The sequence below is a fragment of the Rana temporaria genome, chromosome 2 (genome assembly GCF_905171775.1).
Source record: "Rana temporaria chromosome 2, aRanTem1.1, whole genome shotgun sequence".
NCBI lineage: Eukaryota > Metazoa > Chordata > Amphibia > Anura > Ranidae > Rana > Rana temporaria.
The window spans coordinates 413,843,459-413,862,455 of NC_053490.1; the positions used below are offsets into that span (position 1 = coordinate 413,843,459).

General features: G+C 44.0%; 1 protein-coding gene across 2 annotated transcripts in view; it reads left to right on the forward strand.

The window, feature by feature from the left end:
- The window catches only part of DHRSX (dehydrogenase/reductase X-linked), a 631,492-nt gene that overhangs the window by 431,864 nt on the left and 180,631 nt on the right, over positions 1–18,997 (forward strand). The window lies entirely within an intron of this gene.

Genomic DNA, 18,997 nt, shown 5'->3' on the forward strand with positions numbered 1-18,997 from the left:
CGGCATTGAATCATCTACTCTCCCAGGAAGTAATAGTAGAGGTACCAGTCCTAGAACAAGGGCTGGGTTTCTACTCCAACCTATTCATCATCCCAAAGTCCAACGGAGATGTCAGGCCAATTTTGGACCTAAAGATGGTAAATGCATACCTAAAGGTCCGCTCATTTCGGATGGAATCCGTGCGGTCAGCAGCTGCCACACTCCAGAAGGACGACTTCGTGGCATCCATAGACATAAAGGATGCCTACCTTCATGTTCCAATTTATCAGCCACATCAAAGATTTCTACGCTTTATGGTGGCTTCGCGTCATTTCCAATTCGTGGCGCTTCCCTTTGGGTTGGCTACGGCCCCCCGGGTGTTCACGAAGGTCCTAGCTCCAATCCTAGCCAGGCTAAGGATCCAAGGGGTCACGATCCTAGCGTACCTGGACGACCTCCTAGTCATAGATCACTCGTCTCCTGGCTTGGAACGAGCAGTGGCCCTCACGGTCCAGTACCTCGAGAGGTTCGGCTGGGTCCTAAATCGAGAAAAGTCAGCATTCCAGCCCACAAGGCAGTTGGAATATCTCGGCATGAGGTTAGACACAGAACAACAAAGGGTGTTTCTACCTCTGATAAAGGTCAAAGCCATCAAGGTTTTAATCCTACTGGTTCTAAGCAAGAAAGAACCGACTATTCGCCTATGTATGCGGTTACTAGGCAAGATGGTGGCCACATTCGAGGCGGTACCGTACGCCCAGAGCCACACTCGCATCCTGCAGGCAGCCATCCTGTCAGCATGGAGCAGGAGGCCACAGGCCTTAGATATCCCTTTGCCGCTCTCATCAAGAGTCCGACAAAGTCTATGTTGGTGGTTAGACCCTCAGAATCTAGTGAAGGGGAAGTCTTTCAGCCCAGTGGCTTGGAAGATAGTAACCACAGACGCCAGCCTGACGGGCTGGGGAGCAATTTTGGATGGTTGCACTCGCCAGGGTACTTGGGCAAAGCCAGAGAGGCAGTTGCCCATCAACATCTTGGAGCTCAGAGCTGCTCGACTAGCCCTCAGGGCTTGGACGTCCAAATTGCAGGGGTTCCCGGTGAGAATTCAATCAGACAATGCCACGGCCGTGGCATACATAAATCACCAAGGGGGAACCAAGAGTCAAGCCACTCAGAGAGAGGTGAGCTTGATTCTCCTGTGGGCAGAGGCTCATGTGCCCTGCATATCGGCAATATTTATTCCAGGAGTGGACAACCTTCAGGCGGACTTCTTAAGTCGCCAGACTCTGTTGCCGGGGGAATGGTCTCTACATCCACAAATCTTTCACCCATCTGCCAAAGATGGGGAGTGCCGGACGTGGATGTCATGGCATCGAGACTCAACAAGAAGCTAGACAGGTTCATATCCCGCTCAAGGGATCCGATGGCCTGCGGAACCGATGCGCTGGTTTGCCCTTGGCATCAGTTCAAACTTCTTTATGTATTTCCCCCGCTCCAGTTACTACCCCGCCTGCTGCGCAGGATCAGGGTGGAGCACATACCAGTCATCCTGGTAGCTCCAGCATGGCCCAGAAGGGCATGGTATTCACTAATCCTGAAGATGGTAGTGGGAGACCCTTGGACTCTTCCTCTACGGCCAGACCTGCTATCGCAAGGTCTGATCCTCCACCCTGCCTTACGGCATCTAAATTTGACGGCCTGGAGGCTGAATCCCTGATTCTCAGGGGTAGAGGTCTGTCTCAAAAAGTAATCTCTACCCTAATCAGAGCCAGGAAACCGGTCTCTAGGGTGATTTATTACAGGGTCTGGAAGGCCTATGTAGGCTGGTGTGAGTCCAAGCGATGGCTTTCTCGCAAGTTTACCATCGATAGAGTATTAAGTTTTCTCCAGCTAGGAGTGGACAAAGGACTGGCATTAAGCACAATCAAAGGACAGATTTCAGCTTTGTCAGTGTGGTTTCAGCTGGCCACCCACTCGCTAGTTAAGACCTTCCTTCAAGGGGTCTTACGTATTAATCCTCCAGTTAAATCCCCGCTTTGTCCGTGGGATTTAAATCTTGTTCTGTCAAGTTTACAGAAACAACCTTTTGAGCCGTTGGCTGAAATTCCTTTGGTTTTACTGACAAGGAAGTTAGTATTTTTGGTCGCCATAGTTTCCGCCAGAAGAGTATCGGAACTGGCAGCCTTATCCTGTAAGGAACCATATCTTATTTTACATAAGGACAAGGTCGTTCTCCGCCCTAATCCTTCATTCCTACCGAAGGTTATATCCAGTTTTCATCTAAACCAGGATTTGGTATTACCATCCTTCTTTCCTAAACCTACTTCCAGAAAGGAAGGGTTGCTGCATACCTTGGATATTGTCAGGGCCATGAAGGCCTATCTTAAAGCTACAGAGAAGATCCGGAAAACAGATGTGTTGTTCATTTTACCGGATGGGCCCAAGAAGGGGCAGGCAGCTGCAAAATCCACCATCTCGAGGTGGATTAAACAGTTAATCACTCAGGCCTACGGCTTGAAGGGGTTGCCTCCTCCGTTATCATTAAAGGCTCATTCTACTAGGGCCATGGGCGCCTCCTGGGCAGCACACCACCAGATCTCTATGGCTCAAGTTTGCAAGGCGGCAACCTGGTCTTCTGTCCACACGTTTACAAAATTCTACCAGTTGGACGTAAGAAGGAATACTGATACAGCCTTTGGGCAGGCAGTGCTGCAGGCTGCAGTTTGAGACCCTCGGATTCCGGGGGCTCCCCTTTGAGTTAAATTTAAAATTTAAAATAATTTTTTCTCAACTAAGTTGGATTTATTATGATTTGAGTATATCTCTAAATTAAATCCTTTTGTCTTTGGAAGATGTTCTCCCTCCCCTCATTGTAAGCATTGCTTTGGGACATCCCACATAGTAATGAATATGCCGCTCTGTGTCCCGTGATGTACGATAAAGAAAAATAGATTTTTAATACAGCTTACCTGTAAAATCTTTTTCTTGGAGTACATCACGGGACACAGAGCTCCCACCCCTCTTATGGGGACCATTTTGGGAGGCATACTGCTTGCTACAAAACTGAGGTACTCCTCCTATGGGAGGGGGTTATATAGGGAGGGGCATTTCCTGTTTGAGATTGCCAGTGTCCATCACCTGAAGGTACTCCATATAACCCACATAGTAATGAATATGCCGCTCTGTGTCCCGTGATGTACTCCAAGAAAAAGATTTTACAGGTAAGCTGTATTAAAAATCTCTTTTTTACCTGCATATAATGCGTGAAGGTAAAAAAAAACCTTGTGCCTTTACAGCCACGTTAATGGTTTAATTCCAGTAATTCCAGTAGAAAAAAAAGTTGGGTCACCATTCTGGCTGCTTTAAGTGGGTCTCAGGATGGGCAGAATCATAGGTACTTTGGCATATGGTGCAGCCCCAATGTGTATGTTTGGCTGTTTCCCCTGAGGTTTAGAGGATAACAAAATCACATTGAGAAATCTGAAACTTACCTTTGCTTTGTGAACATACACTAACAGAAAAATTGTAGGCAGCCCAAAATACCATAATTTAATAAGTTAGTCAGTAAAAACTTGCCTAACCACTTAAGACCCGGACCAATATGTAGGTTAAGGAACTTACCCCTTTTGGCGTCCTTTTTTTCTCACAAATAGAGATTTCGTTTGGGGGTATTTGATCACCTATATGGGTTTTATTTTTTGCGCTATAAACAAAAATAGAGCGACAATTTTAAAAAAAATTCAATATTTTTTACTTTTTGCTATAATAAATATCCCCAAACAAGATATAAAAAAATATTTTTTTGCTCAGTTTAGGCCGATACGTATTCTTCTACCTACTTTTGTTTAAAAAAATCGCAATAAGCGTTTATCGATTGGTATGCGCAAAATGTATAGCGTTTACAAAATAGGGGATAGTTTTATGGCATTTTTATTAATAATTTATTTTTTTACTACTAATGGCAGCGATCAGCGATTTTTTTTGTGACTACGACATTATGGCGGACACATCGGACACTTTTGACACATTTTTGGGACCATTGTCATTTTCACAGCGAAAAGTGCTATAAAAATGCACTGATTACTGTGAAAATGACAATTGCAGTGAAGGGGTTAATCACTAGGGGGCGCTGTAGGGGTTAAGTGTGACCTCATGTGTGTTTCTAACTGTAGGGGGGCGGGGCTGGACTTGTGACGTCATTTATCGTCTTTCCTTATATCAGGGAACAGACGATCACTGACATTGCCACAGAGAAGTAATTCTTGTTTACACTCACCTCTCCCCGTTCTTCAGCTCCGGTGACCCGATCGCGGGACACCCGCGGTGATCAGGTCCGCTGGTCCCGCGGGCGCGGTCACGAAGCTTCGGACCGGGTCGCGAGCACACTGCTGGCGGCGCGCTTGCGAACCCACGTGCCATTCTGCGGACGTATATCGTCATGCGGCGGTCCTTAAGTTGTTAAAACATATCTAAACCCCAAAATACAACTTTGTAATATATTGCAGCTTTCTAGTGCTTAACTAAGGTGCCTACTTTAGTTTTCATTTTACTTTCGTTCTCCCCTTTAAACCTGTGAATAACACACTGATGGCTACACTCAATTCTCCATGGAAGGAGCTATGGCAGACTTAGGGGTAGATTCACGTAGAATGGCATATGTTTGTGCAGGCGTAACGTATCCTATTTACGTTACACCTCCGCAACTTTTACAGGCAAGTGGCGTATTCTCAAAAGAAAGTTGCGGCGTCGTAGCGTAAATAGGCCGGTGTAAGCCCGCCTAATTCAAATTGTGAAGAGGTGGGCGTGTGTTATGTAAATTAACCCTGACCTGACGTGATTGACGTCCGTGGAATTTCCCAGTGTGCATTGCTCCAAAGTACGCCGCAAGGACGTATTGGTTTCGACATGAACGTAAATGACGTCCAGCCCCATTCACGGATGACTTGCGCAAACAACGTAAATTTTTCAAATTTTGTCGCGGGAACGACGGCCATGCTTAACATTGGTACGCCGCATATACGCCTCATATAGCAGGGGTAACTTTACGCTGGGAAAAGCCTAACGTAAACGGCGTAACTGAACTGCGTCGGCCGGGCGTACGTTCGTGAATTCACGTATCTAGCTGATTTACATATTCTGGGCGTAAATCATCGTACACGCCCCTAGCGGCCAGCGTAAATATGCAGTTAAGATCCGACGGCGTAAGAGACTTACGCAGGTCGGATCTAATAGAAATCTATGCGTAACTGATTCTATGAATCAGGCGCATAGATACGAACGGCCAGACTCAGAGATACGACGTCGTATCTCCTTTGTGAATCTACCCCTTAAAAAATGTCTGCCTTTGTTCATGTTAAACGGCACTGCATTTAAGAAACAGCTCAGGTATTTTTTGTGCTTGCTAAAAAAAATTCTCAGCCTAAAAAAATAAAACATATGCAACCACCACATCTAGGGACTGGTAAAGCTAAATATATTACATTTCTTCAGGTTTTATTTATGCTGTTAATGCATTTTAAAATAGTAATTCCTCTGTCGTACCCACTCCAGCCCATCCCTACCACTAATTTTTCTGGTGTGGTAGGGGTTAATACAGTGAATTGCTGTCAGGAGCTCTAGTTAAGAGCGCACAACAATGCATTGCTTTTCCTGCCAAATCCGCCATTCATAGAAACCGTACTACAGCTTCTATGAATGACACAGGATCTATGAATGAGGGACAGGCAGATGATTTTACAATATAAAATCATTGTGTTATGGCATACGTGTCATTTTTTATTTTAAAGTGGAAAGCTCTTAAGAAATAGCATATATGGATATGCTTTTTAGTTTATGTTCAAAATAAAGCTATACCCTGTATTAACCATCAGTTTGAATTATTCTACCCTATCAAGTCCTGCTCCTTGTTGTAGTTTTACATACCTGGATAAGTCAGAGGAGTTTCAGATCTCTTATTGAATGGCTCCGCTTTCATTAATCTGCTATTTTTAGATAACTATAGTGCGCTGAATAGTTATATAAAACGAACAATTAAAAAAAAGGTAACAATGTCTCGTAAATGACAATAAGCAGGCAACAGTTTTGGATCCATTTGCTCAATCCCACCTCAATCCTATTGTCTAATGCTTACAAATGTAGTTCCAATTATCTTAAATGTGCGCTAACCGGAAATTACATTAAAGTTCCAACATTAACCCTTATATACCTTTTTCAATTCCTTCAAAGCAATGATGCAGATTCAGGAAACTCAAGTCTTCCTAATACTGATACCTGTAAATTTAAAGTGGCTGTAAAGGCAGAAGTTTTTTTATCTTAATGCATTCTATTCATTGGGATAAAAAAAGCTTATGTGTGCAGCAGCCCCCCTCAGCCCCCCTAATGCTTACCTGAGCCCCATCTCGATCCAGCGATGTTGCACAAGAGTCTCTGCTGTCCGGGACTCTCCCTCCTGATTGGCTGAGACATAGCAGCGGGTACCATTGGCTCACGCTGCTGTCAATCATAGTCAGTGCGACAATGAGGAGAGAGAGGGGATGGGGCCAAGAGTCTGAATGGACACACAGACCAGTGGTTTGGGTGCCCCCATAGCAAGCTGCTTGCTGTGGGGGCACTCGGCAGGAAGGAAGGCCCAGGAGTGCCAGCGAGGGACCCTAGAAGAGGAAGATCTGGGCTGCTCTGTGCAAAACCATTTTACAGAGCAGGTAAGTATAACATGTTTGTTATTTTTAAACAAACAAAACCTGAGACTTAGTATTACTCAATGTAAGAACAATAAATATCACTTCCCACTTGCACAAAAACAGATGTAGATCAAAGTCTACAGCAGTGGCGGCTGGTACTCCACATTTTTTGGGGGGGGCACAAACAAAACAAAATTCTGAAAAAAAAACACCAATTGCTGCCTCACTGTGTCCATCAAACTCAGCCACTGTGCCCATCAAACTCAGCCACTGTGCCCATCAATCGCAGCCACTGTGCCCATCAATCGCAGCCACTGTGCCCATCAATTGCAGCCTCTATGCCCATCAATTGCAGCCCCTGTGCCCATCAAACGCAGCCACTGTGCCCATCAATTACAGCCACTGTTCCCTTCAATTGCAGCCACTGTGCCCATCAAACACAACTACTGTGCCATCAAACACAGCCACTGTGCCCATCAATTGCAGCCACTGTGCCCATCAAACGCAACCAATGCACCCATCAATTGCAGTCACTGTTCCCTTCATATGCAGCCACTGTGCCCATCAAACACAGCCACTGTGCCATCAAACGCAGCCACTGTGCCCATCAAACGCAGCCTGTGCCCATCAAACGCAGCCACTGTGCCACATCAAATGCTAGAAAAGCAAATCTTATGCCAGCATGCTGTAAAGAATGCATGCTCTCTAAGTCAAAGCAGTGGTCTTTCTACAGAGGTCCAGGTCTCCAGTTAGCAGGGAGCAAGAGCTTTGCAGAGCTATAGGTCTGACACAGCAAGGAGCATGTTGGTCTCCAGCAGAAAATCCACTGCATGGGTCCGTCTCTATAGCATGCTGGGAGGTGACAGGCTATTTTGCTCAAGCTGTGGCTTCTTCTCAGAGAAAACTAAATGCTTTTAACACCCTTTGTGCTGATGCACCTGGAATGTATTCAGCAGATTTAAATTAAACATTCAATTGGATTTAAGTTCAACATTCTCACACCATTTCTTGGCCATTTCTGTGTATTTTCCTGAAATTTGCCACTAGAATTAGAATCAGAAAAATATATGGATGGAGCTAGTTTGGTACTACAGCAATGGTGAACACATCGGGGTTGATTTACTAAAACTGTAGAGTGCAAACTCTGGTGCAGCGGTGCATTGTAGCCAATCAGTTAAGCTCTGACAATAAGCCCTGGTTCACACTGATGCTACTTTGAAATCGTGCTACTTTACTTGAAGTAGCACGATTTCAAAGTAGCAAGGTCAGCGCTATTTCAGGTGCTACTTGATAGACATTTGTGTGGCTTCATACACAGATGTCTATAGAAATCACACCTGAAATCGGCAAAAGTAGTGCAGGAACTACTTTTGAAAATCGGTGCGGCGCCGCAAAATCGGTGTCGCACTGATTGGAACAGTGCCATTGCCGCCAATGGGCTGCGACTTGTCATGCGATTTGATCTCTCAAATCGCATGAAAAATCGCTCCAATGTGAACCTAGGCTAAAACCTGGAAGCTAATTGTTTTTTATGCAGAGCAGCACCAGATTTTGCACTCTCCAGAAGCATGTCTACCTTCTCCTGTGTTAAATTAGGTTTGCCAGAGGTTCGAATTATTTGTCAGGTTCGTTTTCAATTTTTTTGTAATCCAAAAGCTTTTTTGATGAGTATTGAACAGGACATAAAGTAGCAACATCCATGCTGACAAAGACATACACCTATGTTATACATATTAAGTCAAAATAATAGATAAGACATTCAAAGACCATTTCACAATTTTTCAAGCTAAATGTTGGTTTGTAAAAATAAGCAAAAACAGTTGGCAAATGAGTTCTATAATGACATCCGACATATCCGGCACAAGAAAAGATGTAAAGGGAAGTCTTCCCGATGCAGCATGCAGGGTGCACAAAATAAACTGATGAGGATGTTAACCCTTAATTACTCTATCCAAAACAAAATAAAAATATGTTTTGTCTTTATATATATTTAACGTTGTTTTTGCTATTTAGTTCCTTGAAAGTGATTAAATTGCTTGAAAATTTATGTCAGAGAATATGTTGGTTCTCCTTGTCTAGTCCAAAAATATACATAGCACATAATTGGATTCTATATATACCCCCGTGCTGCTTTTATTCTGTTGCCTTTTCTATTTTACCTGAAAATTAAAACATGAAATTTACATATTTTCTTCAAGTCTCTATAACTGAACTGAACTGTTGTATAAACCCAGTTCCTGCATGTTGGGCAGGTAGGTAGCTCAAGCGAGCCACTGGGTTCATCCTACGGAGAATACGAAAAGCCCCAATAAATTGTGGTGCCAGTTTCAGTGAGGCAACACAGAGTGAGAGGTTACGAGATGACAGCCAGACCCTCTCCCCAACCTGATAGGAAGGCGCAGGTAGGCATTGGCGGTCAGCATGGAGTCTGTACCTTTCACTGGCACGTTGCAAGGGCTCTTGGACCTGCACCCAAGTGCCTGACTCATTTGTTCCTCAAAAAAATTCTGCATTAGAGGAGAAGGAAAGCTAAATTCCTAACTGTGCATAGGCACGCCAAAACCTGGAGACAAACTGGGTACCCTGTCAGAGATGATAACCTTGGGTAGCCCATGTAACCGAAAGATCTACCGAGCAAAAAAATTATTTGGATGTGGGCAACTTCTTTAGTGAAATACAATGTGACATTTTCGAAGAACCGGTCAACCACTAGAAGAATAACCGCGTTGCCCTGGGAGTTGGGTAACTGCACAATAAAATCCATAGACAGGTAGGTCCAAGGCCTTTCCCCAGTGGGTATGGGTTGTAGGAGGCCCACTAGAAGGTGTTTTGGTATCTTACTCTGTGCAAATACAGAACAAGCGTCTACAAAGGCAGTTACATCAGCGCGGAGACTAGGCCACCAGAATTGTTGATAAATAGCCCAAATGAGTTGATTCTTCCCTGGGTGGCCAGCTGCCTTGGGAGAATGGTAAGTCTGGAGCAAAGCAGTGTGGAGATTCTCAGGTCACCAGGTTTCTCAGGAGGAGACTGGATCTGAGGGGCACAAATTATGTCACTCAATGGTGTGGTGAGATTGGTGCGTACAGTAACCAGAATGCGATCGGGAGGTATTATAGGAACAGGCACCAACTCAATCTTGGAATCAGAGGAAAACTGCTGTGACAATGCGTCAGCCCTTTACATTCTTAGTACTGGGTAATTGAAGCTTGACAGAAAAAGAGCCCAACGTGCTCTTCTGGGAGATAAGCGTTTAGCCTCAGACAAGAAAGTGAGATTCTTATGGTCAGTCAAAATGAGGACCTGCACAGTGGTACCTTCAAGGAGATGCCCCCATTCTTTAAAGAATTCTTTAAAGAGCTAAAATGATAGATAACAATTCTCTGTTCCCAATCTCGTAATTGCATTTTACAGGAGACAATTTCTTCGTTTTCTGAATGCTCATAAAAGATTGTGACATTCCATCAATCACTTCTCACACCTTCTTATTGGTCAGAGCATTTCTGTAAACACCCTCCTCATTGACTAGAAAAGAGGGGCTGCATCAGTAGTATAGAGCTCTCTTTTACCATCAAACAAGGAACACCAGCCAAGATCTATGAGAGCCACTGACCCAGGGCCGGCCCTACCATGGGACCGAGTGGTGCCATGGGTCTCGAGCGGCACTTTCAGGGGGGCGGCAAATTGCTGCCTGTTTGACAGTGGTAGAACTGCCGCCCGCAAGCCAGCCTGTCTGCTGCTTATTCCACAGTGAGGGAGATCGGCACCGCTGCTGTTAGAGGTGACAGGAGCGGGCCTGGACACATTACAGCCACTAATTACTATTGCTTATCACATTGATCGCTGTAGTCTTCACATCGTATCGGTCGCTTCCCGGAGACTGGAATCTCTGCCCCCTGTACCTCTCCCTACCTCTCCTCCAGCTGTTTTTTTTCAAGCACGGTCGCTGTCCTGCAGGAATACAGTGACATCCCAGAGGTGGAGCCTCCTGGCCTCTGCTGTTTGAGTGGGCGGGATGGGGGTGCGTCTGACCTACGAGATCGCGCCCGTTTGGTATGAAAGTGAGCAGAGGGAGACAAGCCAATGTGTGTGGACTGTGGAGGAAAAATCATTTTGCCATACCTCGTGTAGCTTGCAGGCACCTCTATGCTAAATCTGCTGGATTACTGCAGTTTAGCATGGAAGTGCTGCCTGTTAGCTGACAATTGGGCTTAATGATTGTCACTGTCTCCAGGTTTTCACTGCCCCTGGTGTATACCCTCCTGACCCTCCCTGGTGTATACCCTCCTGACCCTCCCTGGTGTATACCCTCCTGACCCTCCCTGGTGTATACCCTCCCTGATGTATACCCTCCTGACCCTCCCTGGTGTATACCCTCCTGACCCTCCCTGGTGTATACCGTCCTGACCCTCCCTGGTGTATACCGTCCTGACCCTCCCTGGTGTATACCCTCCTGACCCTCCCTGGTGTATTCCCTCCTGACCCTCCCTGGTGTATAGCCTCCTGACCCTCCCTGGTGTATAGCCTCCTGACCCTCCCTGGTGTATACCCTCCTGACCCTCCCCGGTGTATACCCTACTGACACTTCCTAGTACCCTACTGACCCTCCCTGGTGTATACCCTCCTGACCCTCCCTGGTGTATACCCTCCCTGATGTATACCCTCCTGACCCTTCCTAGTAACCTCCTGACCCCTCCCTGGTGTATACCCTCCTGACCCTCCCTGGTGTATACCCTCCTAACCCTCCCCCCGGTGTATACCCTCCTGACCCTTCCTGGTGTATACCCTCCTGACCCTTCCTAGTACCCTCCTGACCCCTCCCTGGTGTATACCCTCCTGACCCTCCCTGGTGTATACCCTCCTTACCCTCCCTGGTGTATACCCTCCTGACCCTCCCTGGTGTATACCCTCCTGACCCTCCCTGGTGTATACCCTCCTGACCCTCCCTGGTGTATACCCTCCTGACCCTCCCTGGTGTATACCCTTCTGACCCCTCCCTGGTGTGTGCCCTTCTGACCCTCCCTGCCTCTGTCTGAACCCCCCACCACTATGACCACTGCCTCTGACGAAACCCCCCCACCACCACCGCTGCCTCTGACTGAACCCCCCACCACCACTGCTGCCTCTGACTGAACCCCCCACCATCACCACAGCTGCATTGGATGGAACCCCCCAACCACCACCAATGTTGCATGTAAATCTAACTCCCTTATACATTACATTTTCGTTTTAATTGTCATGATATAAAATAATGTATGTGGGGCCTTTTGGTGGGCGTATTTTTTTATTTTTTTTTGGGAGGGGGCAGCATTTAATTATTGGGCCCAGGCAGCACAATGTCTTGGGCCAGCCCTGCACTGACCCATCTTACTCTTTGACTGATCTCTGCCAAACTCACAGAACCAGGACTGTGTTAGCGATTTCCACTTTTAAACCCTTTTTGTTTTTCTGTTGCACTATTCTCTCTTTTTCCTTTTTAATACTCTTTTTTTATGAAACATTTTATTTGCACCATTTTACTTTGCTATTATTAAACAATATTTTGAAAAGTGTGAAGATTGTCTCAAATACGCTAATGCAAACCCCACAGAATCCCTGTCTTTTTGTAAAGCATTCCTATATGGTTTGGATATACTTGTTTGTGATGAGTGTGTATTACAGAAATCTATTTGCTATTGCTAATGTTATGAACATTTGATATTTTACAATAAAATATCTTGTGGCAGTGATTGATTTGTTTTATAAAGCAGCAAGAAAGGAGTTTTAAATGTAAGCTTATATTACTTTGTAAGCTAATATTAGATTGTCAAATATAGTTATTGTTTTTATTGCTATTGCTAATGTTGCAAAATGGAATTGCATATGCTATGACCACAGAACTCATTTAACTGTCTGACAGCCAAAACTGATCTACCTATCTTAACATATAAAACATACTGGCATGTTAGTATATTTATGTCGGGCATAATAATGGTTACCTGATATCATTAGTTTGATAAATTTAATTTTTATGTATAATTAAATAGTGCAGTGTGGTATTAAAGGTAAATTGCAAAATTTGTCATCTGTCCTCAATTTCATATTTATACATCCCCTAACAAAGACCTGGCTCAATGGGCAAGTAACTATTTTGCTTAATAATGTTGGCCTAAAAATGTATCCCAAAGCCCTCTCTAATAGACTCAGATGCTCATATTATGTGCGCTGATGAACTAAGGTTTGCACCCTTTTGCAAAACCAAGAATAACGTGACCAAAGCCATCACTCTTATTGATCATGCCAAGAAAATGAAAAGGCCTTTAATGCCCTAATTGGCAATTTTAAGAGGCAGCCTTATAGAAAATTGGCCTCCCAGTTGATTTTATAATCAACATTATGGCATGATACTCATCCCTGGCAACCCAGGTCAGAGGATACTTTACCCTATTCATTCCTTTAGGTATCAACAGAACACATGAGGGTTGCCCTTTTTTCCCTTACCTGTACATATAAGGAATAGAGCACCCATCCCAAGAGCTCCATAAGAACCCTTCCATGTAAGTGCTCACTGTGGAAACCATTCTGCATGCATTTGTACTTTATGCTGATACTTGGGTCCCTCATCAACTTTAAAATCAATACCCATAAATCAGAGGGGTTCAACATCTCCTTAACAGAGGGAGGGAAAGTCCATTTCGACAGCACGGGATAGTTGGGGTGTCCACATCCCTACTAACTAAATCTCTATGAACTCAGCTTTCTTCCCTTATTATGGTTAAGTCAACAATGTTTAATGTCTTGGACATCTAAGAAGCAGTTTTTTTTTAAGATGAATATCTTGTCTTGTTTTCTTTACCTATTTCAGACAGTACCCCTCTTTATAACTTGCCCTTTCAATAAAACCCTAGGCACTCTCCTACTTTTTTATATCTTGGCAAGTTCCTCAGCTTAGCTAAAATATGACATACTGGTTAAGTGAAAACAAGCTCAGGCTTGCCACATCTTGAGCTGCACTAGGAATCTGCTCTGCCCATATCATTGACTGGTTTAAAGGGGTTGTAAAGGTAAAAAAAGTTTTCCCTAAATAGCTTCCTTTACCTTAGTGCAGTCCTCCTTGACTTACTGTACCTCATCCTTCAATTTTGCTTTTAAATGTCCTTATTTCTTCTGAGAAATCCTCACTTCCTGTTCTTCTGTCTGTAACTACACACCGTAATGCAAGGCTTTCTCCCTGGTGTGGAGAAAGCCTCTTGAGGGGGGTGGGGGCGAGCAGGAGGGTCAGGACACTCTCTGCTTTGCAGATAGAGAAAGAGCTGTGTGTTAGTGGACGTCCTGACACTCATGCTCGCCTGGGGGTATCTCAGTGCGCATGCTCGAAATTAACCCGGAACAAGCCAATGCTTACGACGGTGACGTCATTCTACGCAAATCCCTTTTCGCGAACGACTTACGCAAACGACGTAAAAAATTTGAAATTCGACGCGGGAACGACGGCCATACTTAACATTGAGTACACCTCATTATAGCAGGGGTAACTATACGCCGGAAAAAGTCGAACGCAAACGACGTAAAAAAAAAAGCGCCAGACGTACGTTCGTGGATCGCCGTATCTAGCTAATTTGCATACTCGACGCGGACGGAAATGCTACCTAGCGGCCAGCGGAAAAATGCACCTACGACACGACGGCGTACTAAGACGTACGCCTGTCGGATCGAGCCCAGATGCAGTCGTATCTTGTTTTGTAGATACAAAACAAAGATACGACGCAGGAACTTTGAAATTCCGCAGCGTATCAATAGATACGCCGGCGTAATTCTTCTGTGGATCTGGCCCTTAGTGTCCCTGCAGACTTACCCATTTTAGACTTCAATATCCCAGGACTACAAACAAGTTATGGGCTCATCTTATCTTTAATTTAAGAAGTTGCTCTCTTATCTATCATGCCCGGATCCTAAGTGGCAGCCCATAAAGACTTCTTTATCCGCTTGCCGACCGCCGCACGCTGATGTACATCGGCAGAATGGCACGGCTGTGCATATTGGCGTAATGGTACGTCCTTTTTAATATGTGCAGCCGTGCGTCCACGGGACCGTCGGTGTCCCGCGATCGGGTCATAGAGCTGAAGAACGGGGAGAGGTAAGTGTGAACTAACCTCTCCCTGTGCTTCCTAGTCAGACTGTCACTGATCGTCTGTTCCCTGTCAAAGGGAACGACGATCAGTCACGTCACGCGCCAAGCCATGCCCCCACACAGTAAGAATCAATCCCTTAGGGCACACTTAACCCCTTCAGCCCCCTACAGGTTAACACCTTCATTGCCAGTATCATTTTAACAGTAATCAGTGCATTTTTATAGCACTGATCGCTGTAAAAATTACAATGGTCCCAAAATAGTGTCAACAATGTCCGATGTGTCCGCCATAATGTCTCAGTCATGGAAAAAAATGCTGATCGCCACAATTACTAGTAAAAAAAAATTATTAATAAAAATGCCATAAAACTATCCCCTATTTTGTAGACGCTATAAGTTTTGCACAAACCAATCAATAAACACTTATTGCGATTTTTTTTTACCAAAAATATGTAGAATAAAATGTATTGGCCTAAACTGAGGAAAAAATACTTTTTTTTATATATTTTTTGGGGATATTTATTATAGCAAAAATTAAAAAATATTGAATTTTTTTTAAAATTGCTCTAGTTTTGTTTATAGCGCAAAAAATAAAAACCGCAGAGGTGATCAAATACCACCAAAAGAAATCTCTATTTGTGGGAAAAAATAACGTCAATTTTGTTTGGAAGCCATGTCGCACGACCTCGCAATTGTCAGTTAAAGCGACGCAGCGCCGAATTGCAAAAAGGGGCCTGGTCCTTTAGCAACAAAATGGTCTGGTGCTTAAGTGGTTAAGTAGCTCTTCACTGCATCTGAGTACCACAAACTAAAAACACAATTTGATTAATTTTTATTATTCAAAGCAAACTCCCAATCCATCCATGTCTCCAGGCTTTATTTTGCTGAAAATCGCCCTAGGATTTTTGGCTATGGCCATTTTGAGTAAGGGCAAATTATTCATGTAGCATTTACTTCCTGCCCTTAGCTCACTGTTGCATACAGGAGAGTGTGCTTAGCTAAGAAAACACCTCCTCCTTTCCTCCCTTCCTGAAGATTGGGATGTATGACATCATTTGCCCAGGCAGGAAACCAGAAAGTAACCGAAAAAATTTAAAAAAAAATAAAACAAGCAAAAATAATATACTTTTTCTATCTATTTATTAATGCTAGCGGCATAAGGAATAAAAATAATCAATTTTGATTGGGAGAGTGAAGTTCCACTTTAAGATTTTTCTTAATTGCAGCTAGAGCCCTCATTCTGACATACTAGAGATCCCTGACACCCTAACCACTTGCTGAGTGAACTGCAGAATTTTAACAACTAACGAGGATGGGCGAACTCATAGAAAAAAAAGTCCTACCAGAAATGTATAGTTGTTTGGAGCACCTGGATTATAGGGCACCCTTAAACATATCTCAGACAGTGATGGTCTTCACGCTCCTGGCTAACCACAAATGCAGCAGAATTTCAGAGAGGGAGGTGGGCACTTCTGGTAGAATCTTCATCCACCCGCCATTTCCTTCCCTTCTTCTCCTCTATCTATGCTCTTACCCGTATTTGCCGGTGTATAAGGCGACCGGGCGTATAAGACAACTCCCTAATTTTACGTTTTTTTTAAGATTTTTTGCCTGTATTCACCGTATAAGACGACCCCTTCCTAGGCTTCCGACGCTTCATATTTCTTCCTTCTGGAGACATATTCTTCTTCATTCCTGCTGGAGCTGGAGCCAATCACGGCAAATTATGTATTCTATTAATGAATACAAAGCCTGCTTGGATTGGCAGAGGTGGCAACATCATCAGCCCACGCCTCTCTGACTCTCAAAGCCAGTCCGAGCAGACTACTGTATGTAGCCTGCTCAGATTGGCAGAGGTTGTTAATCCAATCAGAACAGGCTCTGTATTAATTTGAATACATCGCTCATTGGGATTGGCTAAGCGGTATATACTGTATGTAGCTGAAGCTACATGCAGTATTACCGCACATCCAGCAGGCATCTAAGCAGCTGACCCGGCGTATAAGACGACCCCTGCTTTTTGGCCATTTTTTTTAAGCGTAAAAGGTAGTCTTATACGCCAGAAAATACAGTACTTTTAACTATGTTGTGTTTCTCTTTCCCTTTCTGCTCTTGCTTTCTTGTTAGTGATGTCCAATGTGATGTTGTCGGTGCTCTTACTGTCGTTAGTGAAAAATGTATTAATGCATTATTGTTTGATTGACCTGTCTTACTGCAACACCCATGTTATGATGGCATGTACTGGGAGCCATATGTGTAACTGTCTCTTTTTTCCAAAATGTGCTTTGGCTGATTTAACTGCCATTTCATGGTACCGGAATACTTTCAGGTCCAATGCTATTTGGGGGAAAAAAAGCAGCAGAGACCCAATTATCATTTCAGGTGCCTGTAAGTGTGGCATTCTGACCATTAGGTAATAACAAAAAAGGAAGGTAGCGCTGCGCTGTAGGTGGGGGATGTGAGAGGTGTGTAGAGGAAGTAGGATGGTCTGTATATGATTATAGCAATACAAACAACATAGCATCAAAAGATAATCAGTGAACTGGCTGACAGAAGTATATCACTTCTATGCATGAGTGCTAAAAGATATCTTCATGAACTCTATATGGTGAAGTGAAATAAACAATAAAATAAATAATGAAAAATGCAAATAAAGATATACAATGTGCGTCACACAACACCCAAGTGGCTGGGATAGGCTAAGCTGAAAGGTCCATGCAGCAGAGCTTAATAATAAGAAATATAAATAATAATCAAAAGTCCAAAATTGAAAGGTGCTGGTGTAGATCCCAACATGTAAGGTGAAAAAAAGGATTGATATCCAGTGATCCCTTCAGGGTGAATGAGGATGTCCCCTTACCTTACTGCTGTAAGGTAACAGCATATAGATCCAAGCAAACTTTCCAAACGCCACGGCACATATCAGGAATATGACATTTTGGGTTTATATATTAAGTCCCTCTTCCCATCTAATTCAAGGAAACACAGGTCCCTCTTGGTGGTCACGTCTCAGGATGGCCAATGACCTCGCACCCAGAGGGATAAAGCACCAATAGTGTGATACCGTTTTTAAAAAATGTATTTAGCAGAAAGAATACAAACGGGTACTCACATGGTTTAAGATAAAAACAGGCATATAAAACAAGGGAAAATAGTTCGCCAACGTCACCTCCGGTACCTCTCGGTGGACTCTTACGCGTATTCGTCACTATACGTGACTTCCTCAGGAGTAGTGAGAGGTATTCAGAGGGTCCTTTATATAGGGAGGCTTGTTTGGTGGGCTGTCAGTGAAACGAATGGCCATTTTCCTATACAGGAAATGGAGCAGCGGCCATTTTGCTGTAGTCTACTAGTTGTAATAAATGATTGTGTATTGCGTCCCATAGAAACAACTATTTAAATATTTAATTGCACATGACAGAGGGGTGACAATCTCGCCCCCCCATCTGTCAATTAGTTTGAAAAAAAAAAAAAAAAACTATCATTTTGTCCCCATCAGCATATATCTCCTATGCTGGTAAGGGCCGCCGGAAGTGGGACAGCCGCCATTTTGTCGTAGTACAAGTATAGACGTCGCCCTGTGTCCCATAGGACACTGGGCGTACGTCTCAAATACCTGAAGCACTTGACCGCTCGCCTAGCTAGTAGCCAGTGCGGGGTCCCACGACCTAAAGGGACATTAGCAACAAGCCAAATGTCGAGAGTAGCGGTGGCGTTCATTAGGCAGAGCGCCACCGGAAGTGGGGCAGCGGCCATATTGAAGCCGCCGGAAGTGGGGCTGCGGCCATGTTTCTGTAGCATATAAACAATGCAGAACGGCATAGCTAATATCAATGAACGTGGAGCAACAGAAAAAAACAGGGGAAGGGGGGTGGCTGGTAAAAAATAGCCCCATATTGAGCTGTAATATTAAGGGCTAGAAGACTTCATAATAATATGACATAAAAAGGTTTAATGATCAAGAGCCAGGATAAAAAATTAAATATATTAAAAATATATATATATATATAAGTATTAAAACCATAGGTATATATGTATATATGGATTACTTAATAGAACCCGATAAGATAAATTTATATGCCACCCCCAGGAAAGTTGCAATGTCTACATTCTGACCATTACTGTCAGGGCTGCATTTTTCCTACTGTCCACAATTATAAGGGCAATTTTCTTCATTACCTATGATGGACTGTGTTTAGTAAGGGTTCCTCTTAACTTGAAAATTATT